Source organism: Adiantum capillus-veneris, chromosome 11, assembly GCF_014529385.1.
Source record: "Adiantum capillus-veneris isolate H3 chromosome 11, ASM1452938v2, whole genome shotgun sequence".
NCBI classification, from domain to species: Eukaryota; Viridiplantae; Streptophyta; class Polypodiopsida; order Polypodiales; family Pteridaceae; genus Adiantum; species Adiantum capillus-veneris.
Window position 1 is genome coordinate 54,567,003 of NC_140941.1, and position 19,747 is coordinate 54,586,749.

A 19,747-nucleotide genomic window follows, 5' to 3' on the forward strand; every position below is an offset into this window, starting at 1 on the left:
ACGGTGTGCCTCACCGTGCTTTGCCCGTGTCCGGCTGCCCACATTTATTTCCTTATTCTTTATAAATACAAGGAATAAAGAGCTCTCACTCACATCTCACATGGTGCTCATATAGTGAGATTTGGGAGCTCCACCCACATCCTGTGTCGTTCTCTCTCTCTCTCTCTCTCTCTCTCTCTCTCTCTCTCTCTCTCTCCCCTTCGCACTTTCTACGCACGCACACCGCATTCGCGCACTCACACGGTAGAAAGGATGAATAGGAATATCCAGGAATGGATCACTTTATGTTGCCTACGGCCACTTTACCTTAGGAGTTTTGGGGTAAAGCTATTATGGCCATTGTTTACTTGATAAATTGGTCGCCTATTACACCACTAAAGTATAAGATTCCACGGGAGATGTGGATGGGCAAATAGGCTAATTACGATAGATTATGTGTATTTGGGTGTGAGGCATTCTCACATGTGCCAATTGAACTTAGGCAAAAGCTAGATCCCAAATCACACAAGTGCATCTTCATTGGATATGGTGTGGATGGAGAGATGGGATATCATCTCTGGCACCCCAAATCTAAGAAGGTTATACGCAGCTCACAGGTGATATTCAATGAGTCTAAGATGCATAGACAGCCAGTGAGCGAGATTGAATATCGCAATGTAGGGTTTGAGGATGGTGCCTCACCACCGGTTACACAGAATGTTGGACGTGCTATTGATATACCTTCCACTAGTACACAAACAAATGTTGCTCCAGAGAGAGTAGAATTTGGCAGTCATGTACTCAAAAGATCTACTTGTGTATCTCGTGCACCTGAGCATTTTCAACCAAGATTGGACCATTTGTTAGTCATTGATTGCGGTGAGTCCACTTGCTATAAAGAAGTTATTCAGATGGAAGATAGCATGAAATGAGACCAAGCTATGCAATCTGAGTATAACTCAATCTTAGCCAATGAGACTTGGGAACCAACAGAGTTACCAAAGGGTAAACAATCATTGCCTTGCAAATGGGTGTACAAGAAGAAGTACACGGCAAAAGATCCCAAACCTAAGTATACGACTAGATTGCTTGCTAAAGGATTCAAGCAAAGAAAAGGCGTAGATTTTGATGAGATTTTTTCCTCAGTGGTCAAGATGACTACAGTGCATCTTGTGCTTGGTTTAGTAGCCATAGAGGACATGGAATTGGTCCAAATGAATATGAAAATGATGTTTCTTCATGGGATCTACATGATGTAGCGAGAAGGTTTTGAGATAAAGCAAAACTGGTGTGTAGAATCAAGAAAGCTTTGTATGGACTAAAGCAAGGCTCAAAGCAGTGGTACATCAAGTTTGATAAGTGCATTCAATCCCAACGTTACGGATAGAGCCAAGAGGATCACTGCCTGTACACAAGGAGGTTGAATGATGGTTCCTTCATCATCCTAATCTTGTATGTGGATGATATGCTTATAGCCGGGAAGTCAAAAGATGAGATTGCTCTTTTCATGAATTCCTTAAGCAAACAGTTTTCCATGAAAGATTTGGGTGATGCATATCACTTTCTTGGTATGTGTATCAAGAGAGATCATAAGCATGGAATACTTGAACTATCATAGGAAGAGTATATTCATAAGGTCTTGCAATATTTTAACATGCAAGGGGGAAATCACTGAGTACTCCGATGGTTGTATATGTAAAACTTAGCAAGAATAGTTTCTCCAAATCGGATGCTGAAAAGACAGAGATGGAAAAAGTGTCATTTTCTTTGGCAGTTGGCAGTCTCATGTTCCCCATGGTTAACACATGACTAGACATTGGATTTGTAGTGGGAGTGGTTAGTAGATGTATGGCAAACCTGAGCAGAAAGCATTGGGAAGCAGTGAAGCATATCTTGAGTTACATCAAGGGTTTAGCCAACAAGAGCTTACATTTTGGGAAGAGTAATGTATCCATAGTTGGATACATTGATTTTGATTATGCGGGCTGGGTGGATACTAGGAGATCCACATCTAGCTTCGTTTCCTTGTTTGCTAGAGAGTTAATCTCTTGGAGATCATGTCTCCAAAATTGCATTTCGTCTTCCACCACTTAGGTTGAGTATGTTGCAGTTTTCAGTGCCAGCAAGGGTTATCTTGTCTAGTGGGAGACCTTGGTATATACCAGACTCTAGTGTCACATTGTGACATCCAGAGTGCGATTGTGTTAGCAAAGAACCCTGTTGTTTCATTCCAATTTAAAACACATCTGGGTCAGGTATCATGTGATACGCGATATTTTGGCTAACAAACACATTGAGTTAGCCGAATCTAGACAGATGAGAACCCAATAGATGCTCTGACAAAGATTCTATCTTCATAGCGGTTTGCACACATAGAGATGATGGACATAGGGTGAAGCTATGGTCATGCTTCACATTTGTATAGTTGTACATACTAACCCTTACACTTATAGCCACTTGGGCCATGTTGGCCTTCAAGTGGGAGATTGTTAGGGCTCAAGCCAACTGACCAACCGCTAACCCTATTCTTTGGATATAATGTAAGATAAGGAGTAATAAGATCTTCTTCTTCTCACCAAGAGCTCCACCAAAAACTGTGTGTCTTCTCTCCTCTTCTGGTCTCTCCCTTGCTCGCACTCGCAAACACTCTCTCATGCTCTTGCTCCCATGCTCTTCAATTTCTTTTAAATGTTCATAAGTTTTGAGTGTACATGCATACCATGAACATGCTTGTGGCAGCTTAGTCTCTCAAGTACTCAGTAGACCTTGCCAATCTACTATGAAAGATGATTAGGGCTAAGTAAAGACATGCTTACGACATCTAAGCCTTCCAAGCACCAAGTGGAGTTATTTATCACTGTAGAAGAATGTCCACGGGTAAAAAGGGATCCTCTACCCAAAGCAACAAGACTAGCTATGACTTTATTTTCCCTACTCCATAATCGAGGATGGCTATGATTTCAAGGGAGAGGTAATTCTATGAAAATTATTTTCTAACCTATTAAAAGTATTTTCCATCTTAGTTTGGCCATTTATCATGTCTGGGGAAAATAAAAGAGAACAATTGAAGTTGATATAAGTGCTTATGGAACAACTTGGTCAAAGGCTTGGGACCAAAAGAGGAGCAGTCCATGAAAGAGTAAGAGTAATTGTTGTCTAATTATCTCAGTCATAGTACAATACAAAGAAGGATGAATATATCCCGAGCAACCTTGATCAACGGTACATGACAATAGAGATATAGAAAGTAGCTCTTGAAGTCTGAAGAGTCTAAAAATAAAAAGCTTCAGACTACTTGAGCTTTACACATTTAGATTACCTAGGAGTCTAAAAATAGAAAGTAGATGTGTAAAGTTCAAGTAGTTCAAATACCTCTTCAGACTTCAAGTATGAAGTCTAGAAACCTTAGGGTAAATTTCTAACTTGCCACAAATAGTTTAAATATAGCAAGTTTTGGGGTTAGCTTGATGGCACCTCCAAAGGTGAAGCTTTAAAGCCCAAGGGTGTGTTTTATTTTTACCAAGTTGATCATAATTTAGTAGGTACTAAATTAGCAAGTAAGCTCTAGCCTAGGTTAGGTTCATAAAGCCTCCAAGGTTTGTGCAAAGGTCTTGCATCTGAGCCAGGTTAATTAAGGGTAAGTTTATGGTTTTTAATAATTAAAAGAGAAAAGTTAAATTCTAAGGTTAGAATAACCCTTCCTTGTTTCAAAAGTTGACTATAGTCCTTTCTTTCTAAGCTTGGCTAGACCACATGTCCAAAGTAGCATCTACGTGCTTTAGAAAGTTGAATCTAGCCCTTCCTTTCTAAGCTTGGCTAGACCACATGTCCAAAGTAGCACCTACTTGCTTTATGTGAAGTTAATAAGTGTGTGTGAGTGTGTGTGGTGTGTGTACACTTGCCAAGAAAAGTCAAAGGGAGGAGGAGACATCTTTTTCAAGTATAGCATGGACAAGTATATGAGCTTGCATGAGCTACACTTTGCGTGTTTACTTCTCATTGGTCCATATTGTAGGCATTTCATTTTGAATTTTGACATGTGTGGGATGAGATTTAGCAAAGGGGACCGTGGGATTCTACTCTCTCTCTCTCTCTCTCTCTCTCTCGCAAGTCTCAAGTATGGCAAAAGCAAAGCAAAGCAAAGCAAGTGCATTCTCTCTCTCTTTCCATATGAGCTTGAGAGGGTGGTCATCATACTCAAGCACTTAGCTATGGATGCAAATTCAGGCATCGGAGTTTTTTGCAAAACCTTTAAAGAACACTTTTATGTCCTTAGGTTACTAACCTAATAGACTATGAGGAAGATAATACAATGCGTAGTTACTCTAAACCATCTCAAATCTACTTAACTGCAATCTGCGAGTATTAAAATACTCACATAATATTGAGTTAAGAAAAAGAGACATTTTTTTGAAGGGTATTCAATCTTTAAAGGAAGGAAAAACAACATGACTCTTCTCATCTTAGGACTAGCACTAGTAATATTTGAAAATATCCATGGTTGATGATTAGTCACTACAATGTGTAGCTACTCTAAACCATCTTAAATCTACTTAAATGCAATCTGTGAGTATTAAAATACTCACATTATATTAAGTTAAGAAAAAGGGATATTTTTTGGAAGGGTATTCAATCTTTGAAGGAAGGACGTACAAAAATCATGACTATTCTCATCTTAGTACAATATTGATGGTTGATGATTAGTCACTACATGTCATCCATAGTTGATGACAGTGATGCATTGTATCTCATATCTAGTTGATGATCCCTCTCATGTATCATGGCAAGAGATAGAGTTCCGCTTGCCACGAATAAACTTAATGCAAAGTGATGAAGTGATTATGTCTCTAGCCATACCTATATACTTAATCCGTAGTGATTAAGCCCTTGCCAAGTCATTTAACCGACACTATTTAAATCCTTGAAGGTATAGCCATGATACATCTGCTAGGATATTTGTAAATTTGTTCGTCATCAATTATGGCTAGTTAGAGATTGCCACCTAGGGTGGCAGGCAGATTCTTATTGCCACTATGTCTAGGAGGCAACTATTGTCCTAGCTTCACTTAATAAGCTTAGTATACAAAAATAGGGAGAACTTTGACTATCATAAGGTAATATCATGAGACCATTCATCTTGGATGAATGTGGCGACAAACGTTAGATTTATTCGATTATCATCGATTTTAAGGAAACGTATAGCTTTGGAGTAAGCTATCTTAAAGCTTATAGCTTTGTAGTAGCATAAACACGCTAATGAGGACAAAAAATATTATTGAAAGAGAGGAGAAAACATATAATGGTACCTAATAAACTTATCTAAGCACCCATAGTGGTGTAAGAATCGTCATCCATAGTTGTAACAGATCTTCATTGGGTATCCCTATCATATCTCTATATGCTACATCCGTTGAAAACACAATAGAGCTTCCCTGGCCAAATCTTGCTTGGCATATCCTATAAGGGCATCCCAAGAGAGTCCATTTGAAGAGAAATCCTTGCTCCACACTTTCTTAAAATAGCCAAGTGCATTGTAGCCTTGCCTTGTCGATCATATGCAGTTCAAGAGATGACATTCCAAATAGGAAACTCATCAAATACTTCTTGTGCTTTCAAAAGTGCACCACATGTGGTGTACATGTCCACCGAAGTATTGCTAAGCATTAGGTTTTCTTCCAAGAGTCTCTCATTAATTTGTGAGGTGTTTTTTAAGTAGATGGTGGGCGTCTTTATTCAATGTCATGCATGTCCCCTTCTTTTGTAGCTACAACATAAGGTTGCCCTTTGCTCGTTTAACTTAGTCTTGTGTGACACACGCACACTGACCTACCTTGGCTTTGCTATGCGACCAACCAAAAGGGCTATCACATTGGTTTGTAACATAAAGTGTGCCCCATGCTCACAATCATTTGCTGCTATCCATATGGTAGATGCTTCAGGTTTCTAAGTGCACGTGCAAAGGATCAACTCCAATTGATTGCATTCCCTATTAACTTTTGCAACTTTTCCATGACTTGGGCAAGCCATTTGACAATGCTTTTGGCCTAGGAACCTTGTTTTTATGCGATACTCGTTTCAACTTTGCCATCTTTTGCTTGCCGCAATGTGACGGATGTCTTAGAGCTTGTAAGAACACTTTGGATTTTGAGCTTTGGTTCTTGTAGGCTAACAAGGCGTCTAGAGAGAGTTGATGTCATTGCGTTTCACTCTTGCACGCGCGCGCGCGCGAGAGAGAGAGAGAGAGAGAGAGAGAGAGAGAGAGAGAGAGAGAGAGAGAGAGAGAGAGAGAGAGAGAGAGAGAGAGAGAGAGAGAGAGAGAGAGAGAGAGAGAGAGAGAGTCTAGCTATATATTAACTAGTCTTGCTTGGTGGGCATTGATCTATTGAACATAACTCGACATACGCAGCTTGACACCAAGCATCTAGCACTGGAGTAATTAACGAGTACAAAGAGCATTGGTGAATTTTTAAATAGATACGATGATCGAGATTGAGCATTGACAAACTCAAAAAATAAAGAAAGCATCAAAAATTAAACTGCACTATCGACCTGATAATTGTGTATGGGTGTCGTCCAATTGTGCAAGGCGGAGGACAATGTTTGTGCCAAGCTACATAAAAGCAATGTGAGTAGTTTGGCATTTCTTCTTGCAATCAAGCATCATAGAATGAAAATGCTAAATATACAGTGCATGTCATGCAGACGTGCCATACAAAAGTATGGTGGAGAGTTGGCAATGTGGTCTCTCCGAAAATGATAAGAAATGGAGGCCGTGCCTTGCCCCTTAGGCTTTACGTGTGGACCAAGCAAATACATTGGCATGGGGAATTGGATGTAGATAACGAACCTTGTAGTGTTATCGAGCTGGAGTTGTGATTGCATCTTGATTGCTCGCACTTCGCTCTATGTTTTTATATCTTTCTTTATAGTCATCATGCTTTCTGTGAGTCCTTCAATCACCATCCTTGTGGCTACAAATCCTCCTATGTTCATCCTCTCTATCATGGTGTCTTCAATGATCTCCATCATCGTGCCAATCGTGTCTATTACGATCTCCATCATCATCTCTTCTACAACTCGTGTCCTCGTGTCAAGTGCCTCGTTCACTTTTGCTATCATCTCTATCACCACCACTGCTTCTGTGTTGTTCCTCTTCTCTAGTGTGTGTTGGGAAATGCAAAATTCAACATCCAAAAGGGAGCAACATGGGCAATTTCTGATGCGACCTCCACACGCATTCTTGAACAAATCGAATATTTGGCCAGTCAAATCTGCATAAATCCCTTCTGCGACTTGCTGACTTGTCCAATACTTTTGTAATTACTATATGCTTGATGGGTTTGGAATACCTATTGAAAGTTGGTGAACCAGAAAAAGACTTGGGCAGCACAAGGGATATCAACATCTTTGCTCAAATTGGTGATGATGGTGAAGGCCTAAAAAATGAAGGAATTACAGACGATCTGCTGCAACTTGTAGCACTGTAAGTGTGTCTCGGTATGACGTGGCCGTGGTGTCATCCGTTGAAACAATAGATGAAATCACTTCTGAGTATGTACAATATCATCCACGAAGGAGATCAGAAAAGCAGTCAGTTGTGGGATAATCGATAATGCCATTAACAACAACAATCAATGCAGGCAAAGTACACTGGAAGCTCAGTGTCATACTTCGAGTACACCTTTCCTACTTCTCACTATTTTGGGCGAGGTCGAACACTTTGTTTAAACATACAACGTTGGCTTCTAGCTTTGTGTTATAGATGAGCTTCGAAACGTGGAACAAGTACTTTAGAGCCATCATCACCCTTTTGCATCCTAAAAAGCGTATACAGGTGGAGGTTCTGATTGTGTTGCAGGTCAACGCTTTAATATAGTGGTTTCAAGAAATCACAGGAGCACATTAGGCTTACCAAGTTATCATAGAAAGAAGCTCGCTTCTTGTTCTATTGTCAATCTCAGCATGATCGTGCACTCATTGAAACAATTTCGCTTCAACATTCTAAGTGCAGGGCCCAAGCTGTTGGGAGTAAATCTGGGTGGCATGTGCGGAGGATGAGTGCATGTGATCAAGAAAAAAAAGCAGGTAGGCACCGTGCACTTCGTTATTTTTACGAGTGCTCGTTTTTAACATGGCATGCATGAAAAATTGGTTTGAGACCGTTGATTTGGGGCAAGGGCAATGACTATCATGCCGACGGGTGGATTGTGCTACCTTTAAAAATTGGGAAAATTACCAAAATACCCCTCTAATTTGTGAAAATTTCCAAAATACCCTCAATATTTTGTCATAAATTCCCCAAATGCCCTTCAAGTTTTCCAGAATTCCCAAAAATACCCCTGGTTGTGAGATTGAATTTTGCCAAAGATAAAAGAATTTGTAGCTTTTCATAAGATGACTGATTGCATATCGAGATTGAATTTTGCCAAAGATAAAAGAATTTGTAGCTTTTCAGAAGATGACTGATTGCATATCGATACAAGATAAGATGCTAAATCTAGAAGTTGAGTTGGTTATGTAGGCTTTGGAGATGAATTGCTTCATTATCTTTAGACATAATTACTTTTTTTTTTGGGTTGAAAAACTACATGCTAAACATGCGAAAGAAACGGATCTCGATTGTCAAAAAGGAATAAAGATTAGCAAATCTTGAACAATCCAACCAAAATAGATACAAGGGTATTTTCGGAATTTCCACAGATTGGGTAATTCGGTAATTTTCCCTTAAAAATTTCAAGGGTATGCCATTGTACACGGCCGCCTGAATCTGAACGCCGTTTGGAGCCTCATATCTGTACGCTCCGTCCCTTCCCACTCTCTCTCTCTCTCTCTCGTATGCATTCGCGACGATGCCTTCCGTCTGAGCCGGGTAAGCCACTCTAGAAAGAGAGAGAGAGAGAGAGAGAGAGAGAGAGAGAAAAGAAGAAGAAGATATCTTGACGATCCAGAGAGAGAGAGAGAGAGAGAGGAAGGTAGAGGATGTGTTTTGTGTGTGATAGGCCTAGATGGCGAGTCCAGGCAATGTCGTATACGCAGAGAATGACCGCCCACGTATGGGTGCCATCAGGAGGTCGTTTCAGAAAAATGTTCTGTTGGTGAAACCCAAATTAGGATCCGTGAGTGCTCTCTCTCTCTCTCTCTCTCTCTCTCTCTCTCTCAAAATGCACATGTATGAGAACGCTGTTATCTCTCTCTCTCTCTCTCTCTCTCTCTCTCTCTCTCTCTCTCTCACGTGCACGCATGCACACAGACATTTGAACAAGCATGTCGTCTACCGATGTCGATACATGCATATTGTTGATGTCCATCTCTCTCTCTCTCTCTAGCATGTCGTCTACTGATGTTGATACATGCATATTGTTGATGTCTCTCTCTCTCTCTCTCTCTCTCTCTCTGACCTATCAGACCAAGAAAGTCACTACAGATATCCCTGATGAGGGGTGGAGATATGGTGTGTGCAACGAGTATGACGAAGAAGGAGTTCGAGAAGGTTGATGTTTTCCCTTACATATATTTTTGTCAAGCACATATTAGCAACATGATATGCAGTTTTTCATGTTTTTTTTCCTCCATTTTTTACATCGGCAGTACTTGTCCATGAAGAAAATGTTCCAGACTTGGAAAGACAAAGGGGCCCTGATATCCTTTCTATGAACAAGCTAGCAGCTATATGGTAGGGTCACTTTGTTTTGAGTCCTAGAGAGGGGTGTGTGTGTGTGTGTGCGCGAGAGAGAGAGAGAGAGAGAGAGAGAGAAGGGGGGTGGGGAATAAGAAGAAAGAAGGAAATTTTCAATGTTGTTGGACAAATTTCAAGAGATCTCATAGATCTAACCGATGAGTCTCCAACTCTAGACCTCTTAATTAAGAGGAAAATGGGATAACCAATCTACCACATTTGGGTGATAGAAAGGTTATTTAATTTCCTCCTTATTCTCTCTCTCTCTCTCTCTCTCACACACACACACACACACACACACACACAATCACAAGAAACATACAACCATTTGCATGAAAAGAAACAACCATACAATCCATGGCAACCACATTATCAATGCATCTTGTACTGTATTCTTTTTTTGTATAGGCCAAGGCTGATGGTTGTGGAAAGGCTCCTCTCTGATGTGTCACAAACGGGAATGTACACAAATAATTAACAAGCTGAAATAAAAAGACTTTCAACCAAATTAGACAAGGGAGAAGTTCGACATAGTATTGGGACGAGAAGATGGGTTGGCGTCAACGGGTGCTAGCTCAGTTGGTAGAGTCATAGCCTCTGTGCATAAGGTCTTGGGTTCAATCCCCCCTTGGCGACCTGAAGACATGTTCCAAGTCCTTAGGGACTGTTCCCATATGCGGGTGTGTGCGTGTGATGGGATGCCTCTCTCCCTACCTGTGAGGCCGTTGTAAATAGGGTGTGTGCGTGTGTTTCAAAGTTCTTGTACTCTCAAAAAAAAGAAAGAAAAGAAGATGGGTCGGTCCCTTGCAAGAGAATCTTTTTACAAGCACAAGAACTGGAGTAACCCCTCCATTCTAAATCTCAGACTCGATGGTCGATTCCTTCCGGTGCGGGAAATTCTGAGAGACGAGCTCTCAATTTTGTTTTTCATCTGTACTTGGAGCGTGAAGCTCTATAGACCGTTCTTGATTCTGTTTTTGGAATCCATGAGTGTAGATCAAAGCCTCCTTGCTCCTTCTCCTTGACAGAGTACTTGCAAAAGCACACACATGAAATAACGCGTAGAGCGTATTCACATTCGGTACTTGTCGCTTCAAGTGCAGAAAAGGGAACTCCGAGCTTTGTCTTTCCGCGAGTACTAGCAGATTTCCGGCAGTAGCACTCCTTTGCTCTAGCGTTGGCAAAAATGGGAACAAGAGAGAGAGAGAGCTAGCTGATTTTATAGGCACCTGGGACCGACTTGAATAGTTGTTGCGATACTAGCAACAATAGCTGCAGAGGGGGCGTTAGAGGAGAGGGAGGACTGGCGGTAAGTTTGCCCACGCCAAAAGGAGAGATCGCACGTTATTTTCAGTTCATAGGCAATGTTGGTGTTTTTTTGGAGAGCCTTGCTTTATTTAATTATTGGTTGCCCATTTATCAAGTGGACGTCTGGTCAATTTAGGAAAAAAAGTGTGAATGTGTTTTAAAACTCAATAACTCAGTGAGGTCAATGTGGTGATCTTGTCAAAGTCAAGGATGTGGAAGCGTAGAGAGAGAGAGAGAGAGAGAGAGAGAGAGAGAGAGAGAGAGAGAGAGAGAGAGAGAGAGAGAGAGCCGTGCCCTTCTTACCAAGCTTATTGTTCGGGGTCTTTTCCCCGGACAAGAACCTTGGAAGATGCTTCTTCAGGCCGCTCTTTGCGCAGTGACTCCACGACTCGGCACTAGAGATGGCCTTGCTTTATTTAATTATTGGTTGCCCATTTATCAAGTGGACGTCCGGTCAATTTAGAAAAAAAAGTGTGAATGTGTTTTAAAACTCAATAACTCAGTGAGGTCAATGTGGTGATCTTGTCAAAGTCAAGGATGTGGAAGCGTAGAGACCAAGGAGAGAGAGAGAGAGAGAGAGAGAGAGAGAGAGAGAGAGAGAGAGAGAGAGAGAGAGAGAGAGCCGTGCCCTTCTTCCCAAGCTTATTGTTCGGGGTCTTTTCCCCGGACAAGAACCTTGGAAGATGCTTCTTCAAGCCGCTCTTTGCGCAGTGACTCCACGACTCGGCACTAGAGATGGTCATACTTGGCAGACAGGGTATCGTTTTCTCTTTACTGATGCCCCCTTGTCCACCGCCTCCCTCTCACCCTTCATCCGATTGCTCCTTCAGATTTGGGTTTCCATGCGACGGGCTATCATATGCTCACCTCCCTCATGTCGTGAGGAGATTGAGCGCCAGCCTCTCATTTGGAATGCTGCAGTTCTTGATTCATCGGTTGATCCACCCCGTCAGCTTGGAGAGAGGCTCACATTGATTGGGCTGCCTGGGACACTGGCCCTGCTGCCTCTATGCGGTTGTTTCATGAGTCACGTATGCTGGATGCTGATTTTGTGGCAGAACATTATGACATTGGTCGCGGGGTGACAGACAGACTGCTTGAGATTGATTCCGCCGTTCCTTCACAGTGGCATGCAGTCATGAGAGGCACGGTTCAGATGCCTCCCCATTGTGGCTGGGAAGGCCTCTTCTCAGAGCACTCTTTTATTAGCTCGTTTAGACACCATGCTATTCACAGTTTGATACTGACCAGTCTCAGGGGATTCATGCTAGATTGACATATGATGCAACTTGTCACCAAGAGGTGTATTTTTCCTGTTGCCTTCCGTAAATAAGTATTAGATATATTTATTTTATTTTTACTTGTTTGTCCCAAAACCCTTGAAAAGGTGCAAGTGGACATTGCATGGCCAGTGTGAAACGGCTACAGCCAAATGGGTTTCTCACATGGGGGATCTAGGTCGGTCAGACAGGGACTGCGAGGGCCAGTTAGCACTGAATTCTGATGAGTACGGAAGCTCGTGTGCGCCAAACTGGAATTTGGGCCACTCGTCAAGTCACTGCAACTTTATAAGTTGAAAGGGGCCAGTAAATTAACCCACATTGTAGATGTTGGTCAAATGGTAGTCTTCAATGATGGTTAGGAGACCGATAGGGACGCCATGGAAGCATCTCCTAAAATTTAGGGAACTGCTATTTTTGACCGGAAAATGTGTTCGCGTCATTAGCTCTGGAATGACAAGGGGAACATTTTATTGCTCTGCTGCCAAGTCAACTGACGCACCAATTGAGATATTTTTAGCAGGGAAAGCCCAAACTCGGAAATTGGGCGACGTGTCAGCCTGTGAGCGATTCTACCACTCTGGGAGGCAAAAACGAGCTGCATATCAACAAAGGGGGCGCCATTTTCAGCCTCAGGTGGATTGTAGCAGGTACAGAAGCTATGGAATGCTTACCTTGCCCTCTATGCACAGTATGGTGACGGGAGTGATGCCCCGCACGCTACATACTGCTCTCTTTCTCCCCTACGTACAGTATGTTATGCCCCACTAGTGGGCTTCTCATTTGACCTATGTACAGTTCTGGGGGTTTATGCGCGTTTGCCAAGGCAAGAGCCTTCTGAACAGGAACCGGATTAGCTAATTGCTAATCCCCCACAGGTACGCACAGTTCCATCACGAAAGATTGCGAGTTTGGAGAGTTTTCTCGCGTGAAAACTCGTCCAATTCACAAGGGAACTGTCCCATTGCGTGCGGGAGCCCTTGGGACACGCGTAGGCGTGTTCGCTCCGCTAAAAACGATCCGAAACAGAGAATTACAGCCTGCTGTGTTTTTCTGCAGGTTCAGGGTTTCGCACCTAAACTGCAAGGGAACATCGGGGGAGCCTCGTGAGAGCCTTGGGATGCGTGTACAGGCTTTTGGGCTCTTGGCAGTGAAAAACAGAGAATTACAGCCCGCTGAATTTTTGTGACAGCTCACCAGAAAGCTTGCAGATATCGAGGGAATCCGTCCTATACAGGTGTTTTTGACCTACAGGGGTTTTTGCGCCGTTATGTTGTCGAAATCCGGCCGAAAACCTGCGTTTTCAGCCCTCGCCAGGTTTGGACAGCTTTGTGAAAGCTTGTGCTAAGTGGTCGGATCGTCTACCTTAATTTGAATAAAGAAATTCCGAAAGGGGCGCCAGTCTTTGGGGCTTACAGGGTGTCGGTCTCGTGTGCGCAGTGACCTTCTAGTCGTTGGACGCAACTGTGTTCTCTTCCCTTCTCAGTGCTCTGTGTAAAGTTAACAGGTAATTGAAATAGTACCGCCCTCTATGTTGTACGGGCCGGTTATATGGTTCCATCGACGGGATAGTCACTTTTTCTTCAAAAAGTGCAGCGTGGATTGTTGTGGGTGAAAGCAACACAGAGCTTGTCGATATGGCAGAGAAGAGAGACCAAATACCTGAAGAGGGATCTTCCTCACATGGCACATAGAAAATTCCTTCAACTCTTGAAGAAGAGGACAATTGTTTAGAACTCAACTGCGTTGCTGCATGGACATGTTTCAGCAGTTGGCTAACAACCCAAGGATGCAGGAATTCTTACAGGCTCCGACACAGGGTTTTAAGCCTCCTACACAGGGAATGACTGAGCCGTTGCAGGAAAAGGAGATTTCCAATGCGCAGAGGACTCATGATACTCGAGGGAAAGCCCATGTGGTTGAGCAACTAGCGGTGTCCAATGATCCAAAGCAACTTGCTTTAGCTGGACATGAACCGTTTGTGAATGGTCAAGGGAGCAATGATCCACAGGTTATATGCCAGGGAATGTGTTCGGGACAATGCAAACAGGCATGGGTAACCCTATGTACGTGAACATGGGTGCCCAACCAGGTTTTCAGGGTGCCTACGGCTAGTTTCGAGTGCCTGGAACACAATTTGGTATGGCTGGTTTTTCGCAGCCATGCGTACAAAATGCAGATATGACAGGGAAAACAGTTGATGCGAGTGCTGGAATGAACACTCATGGAGCACCACTGTTACAGGCACCTGTTTATGATAATGTGGCTCCTTTGAGTCAGCCTAAGGATTACAAGGAAGGTGGGCAGGGAGTGAAGTTTGAAACTTTCAGAGGAACTGAGGACCAATTGAAGGCTTTGACCTTCATACAGCAGTTCGATGCAGCTTATGCTGGAGGCAACTTCACGGAATCTTCAAAGATACGCAAGGCTGCCACTTTCTTGAAAGGGAATGCGCTTTAATGGTGGACCGCATTGTTGAACCAGGGTCAAGCCCCAACAACGTGGGTCCAATTCAAACAACTTTTTGCGCCTGCATGGTTGACAAACACTTTTGAAGTGGATGTAATGACGGAATGGCACGAGTTGAATGCTAAACATTGTGCGGATCTGGAAGAGTACAATAAACGGGTTTGGGCCGCATTGTTGCCAGTCACCTCTTACAGGTTTGTGCCTTTGTCATAACAGATTGAGAAGTACTATTGCGGATTGCCCAAGAAAATCAGGGACTACTGCACAAAGACTACTGTCATGAATATGTTTCAGTTGATAGAGAATGCAAGAGTGGCTAGCAATCTGTCGAAGGGAGATTCCGATGGATTTAATAGCCACAAGAAAGGGTCCCAAGGCAAACAGTTTTCAGCCAAGGGCAATGTTGCAGCAAAGCCTTCTGAGCCTCCCACAAAGAAGCCCTCCACTCAAAAAGCTGATACGTCCAAGAAGCAGAACGAGGACAAGGACAAAAAAGGCATTTTTCTGGCAAAACTTTTCAAGAAAGGAAAGCTCTTAGGGAGGCCAAGAAATGCTACATTTGTGAACAGGAAGGACACTTTGCAAATGAGTGCCCACAGAAGAAGTCACAGGATAAGGATGACAAGTCAGACCATAAAGGGAAGAAGCCAAAGCCGAGTGCAGGACTTGTTCCAGATTTGGTTGGAGATCAGCCAAACACAGATGCCACGGAGCTGTGCAGAGCTTGGGGCAAAGTTAGAGACCAGGCAGTGCTGGTTTTCTTTGATTCAGGAGCCCGTGCAAATTTCATATCACCAGAATTGGCATCAAAGTTGGGCATTCGTACAGAGGAGATGGGTATGACAGGCGAAGCAGGTTTGGCATGCCCAGGACATTCAGAGCCTGTTACTCCCATTCTGGGAAAGCTTCGTCTGCACATTCAGAGCTATGTGGATGCGGAAGAATTTCATATTATGCCGCTTGAGGGCTGTGATGTGTTATTGGGTATCCCATGGTGTTACAGGTTGCATGCTATGGTGGATACTTACAACAAAAAGATTACCCTTGTACATAGAGGAAAGACTCATGTCCTTGATGTAAAGCTTAAAGGCGAGTCTGTTCCAGTTGTTTCTACTTCTGCTATTTCGTCTGTAATAAAGAATCATCTTTCTGCGTACTTGATCTTTGCAAAAGAAGTACCTCAAGTTGTATCTAATTTGTTTACCTTAGATAAAGACAGGTCAACTTTTTTGAGTGGTTTCAGTGATTGTTTTTCGGACTCTTTGCCAGGGGAGTTACCTCCTGAGAGACCTGAGGATCATACTATAGATCTTGTGCCAGGTTCTAGTCCACCGAATAGACCACCATACAGGGTTAGTGCAGCTCGGCAGAAAGAGATTATGGGTCAGGTCAACGAGCTTTTAGAGAAGGGGCTGATTAAGCCCAGTTCATCCCCTTTTTGTTCGCCTGTACTCTTAGTGCAGAAGAAGGATGGTTCATGGCGCATGTGCATTGACTATCGCGCCTTGAATAAGAATACTATCAAGAACAAGTTCCCCATACCGAGGATAGATGACATTCTTGATCGGCTTGAGGGAGCGTCATTGTTTACAAGAATAGACCTAAAGAGCGGGTATCATCAGATACGCATTAGGCCAGAAGATGTCCATAAGACTGCGTTCAGGACAACATTTGGTCTCTATGAGTTTCTTGTCATGCCATTTGGTCTCACAAATGCTCCTGCCACATTTAATAGAATGATGGACAAAATTTTTAGACCACAGAAACTTTGTGGGTACCTTCTTTGATGACATGATTGTCTACTCAAAGTCTGAAGAGGAGCATAGGGATCACTTGACCACAGTTTTCAATGAGCTACGCAAGAATAGGCTACTCATCAATGCAAAGAAAAGTGAGTTCTTTTTGCAAGAAATTCACTTCCTTGGGCACATTGTTTCAAAGGATGGGGTACGCACGGATCCCGCTAAAGTGGAAGCAATTAGGTCATGGCCAGACTTGAAGTCCGTACATGACATTCGAAGCTTTCTAGGCTTATGTTCCTATTACAGGAGGTTCATCCGAAATTTTGCTGAGATTGCTTCTCCACTCCATGCATTGCAAGGAAAAGGAGTTACTTTCAAGTGGACAGCCAAGGAAATTTTAGCGTTCAAACACTTGAAAGAGAAGCTGACTTCAGATCCGGTAATTATTTTGCCAGATCTTTCTAAACCTTTTGTGGTTCAATGTGATGCGTGTGGCCATAGTCTTGGTGCAGTTTTAATGCAGAATGGCCGAGTAGTCGCATATGAGAGCAGAATTCTTTTGAAGACTGAAAGGAACTTGCAAGTCTATGAGAAAGAATTGCTGGCAGTAATTCATGCTCTCACTAGTTGGAAACACTATTTGCTAGGGGCTGATTTTGTTGTCCAAACGGATCATCAAACCTTGCGATATTTTCTTACACAGACGAAGTTGTCTGAGAAGCACATGCGATGGGCAAACATCTTGTCAATGTTCCATTTTCAGATTGTGCATGTGCAAGGGAAAAAGAACGTGGTGGCTGATGCGTTGTCACGAAAGCCCCAAATTTCAGCAGTGCCAATTCCGTACCATTGTGAACTAGGCGAAATGAAGACACAATATGCTGAAGATTCAGATTTTGCAAGGATCTATGACCAGCTTCTTGATGGGCAACATCATGAGCACTATATGCTTAAGAATCACTTTCTCATGATGCATGGAAAGTTATGCGTTACTAAACAGTTACGGCCAAAGATTTTGATGGAAAGTCATGCTCCACCTTATGCTGGGCATCGTGGAATTGATGCGACAGTGAAAGGGGTTGAGGCATTCTTCTATTGGCCAGCTTTGCGTCAAGATGTTGACACATTTGTAAGATCATGCTTAGTATGCCAAAAAGTCAAATTTGACAGACAAAAGCAACCGGGATTGTTGCAGCCATTGCTGATCCCTGATAGGCCATGGGAAAGTATAGCAATGGACTTTATCTTTGATCTTCCAAGGACGCAAACAGGAAATGATGGGATTTGGACTATCATTTGTAGGTTCAGTACGCAGGCCCATTTCATTCCTGTTAGGAAGAAGATAAAGCCAGAACACATGGTCAAGATATTCATGAGCAATATCTTTAAATGTCATGGGATGCCTCAGTCAATTGTCAGTGACAGGGATCCACGTATGACGAGTCTTTTCTGGAAGGCATTGTTTGAGAACATGGGCACTACGCTCAAGTTCTCTTCTTCGTTTCATCCGCAAACTGATGGACAATCAGAAGAGGCAAATTCTACTGTCTTGGACCTACTCAAATGTTATGTCTCAGAGCACAAGGCAACTTGGGAACACCATCTCCCATTGGTTGAATATGCTTACAATAACATTGTGCATACATCAACAGGTAAGGCACCATTTGAGATAGTGGAAGGAGGAAAGAAAGTCCCACCCATTTTGCAGACTAAGGACAAGATATTTGAGGCAGACAAGTATGTGCAAGATATGGATGAAACATACAGGAAGATAAAGATTGCTCTTGAGAAGACTCAGGCTAAGCAAAAGAAAGTTGCTGATCGTCACCGTCGTGAACTTGTATTTTCACTTGGTGATTGGGTACTTTTGCGCTTTGAAAAGGCCAGGTTAAGGAAAAGGAAAAGCAAGGAACGCTTGTTTCCTAAGCTCAGTATGCGATATTATGGTCCTTTTGAGATTTCAGAAAAGATCAGCGATGTAGCTTACAGGTTAAAGCTACCAGAAGGCTGGAAAATACATAATGCTTTTCATGTCAGCCTTCTAAGGCCCTTTGTTGGTGATGTGCCAGAGAATATGCTTGATGAGGAACAACCCGAAGTGGAAGAATTGGATGAAATCCTTGTTCCTGAACAGATATTGGCACATAAAGAAAGAAAGGTTAGAGAAAAGGTTGCAAGACGCTATTTGGTGAAGTTCAAGAACTATCCATCATTAGATACCAAATGGATGGAAGAGTCTAAATTGCTTGATTCACCTCAGCTATTGCAATTGTCTCTTGAAGCCTTTCAAATGGAACCCACAGTGACTTGATGCAGCCTTTTTGGAGTAAGGCAAGAGCATGGTTCATGATGCTCAAGAGAGTAGTTAAGCAATTGTATCTACTCTTTCCATACATAATTTAGTGTGAACAAGAGTACACTAGAAGACTTCTATGCTTGATATATGTGTCGTAGCCAGGTTGGTGGGATTGTTTAATCGTCCAACGCTACATTTCCGGAAGCATGTATATCTTGGATTCCCATCATAGAATATATGTGATATCAGGAGATATCTACATGTATTATTGGCATGCAAGCGAGGTCGCTTGCAGTATTTCAAGGGTGGGGTGTGTCACCAGGAGGTGTATTTTTCCTGTTGCCTTCCGTAAATAAGTATTAGATATATTTATTTTATTTTTACTTGTTTGTCCCAAAACCCTTGAAAAGGTGCAAGTGGACATTGCATGGCCAGTGTGAAACGGCTGCAGCCAAATGGGTTTCTCACATCGGGGATCTAGGTCGGTCAGACAGGGACTTCCCGGGCCAGTTAGCACTGAATTCTGATGAGTACGGAAGCTCGTGTGCGCCAAACTGGAATTTGGGCCACTCGTCAAGTCACTGCAACTTTATAAGTTGAAAGGGGCCAGTAAATTAACCCACATTGTAGATGTTGGTCAAATGGTAGTCTTCAATGATGGTTAGGAGACCGATAGGGACGCCATGGAAGCATCTCCTAAAATTTAGGGAACTGCTATTTTTGACCGGAAAATGTGTTCGCGTCATTAGCTCTGGAATGACAAGGGGAACATTTTATTGCTCTGCTGCCAAGTCAACTGACGCACCAATTGAGATATTTTTAGCAGGGAAAGCCCAAACTCGGAAATTGGGCGACGTGTCAGCTTGTGAGCGATTCTACCACTCTGGGAGGCAAAAACGAGCTGCATATCAACAAAGGGGGCGCCATTTTCAGCCTCAGGTGGATTGTAGCAGGTACAGAAGCTATGGAATGCTTACCTTGCCCTCTATGCACAGTA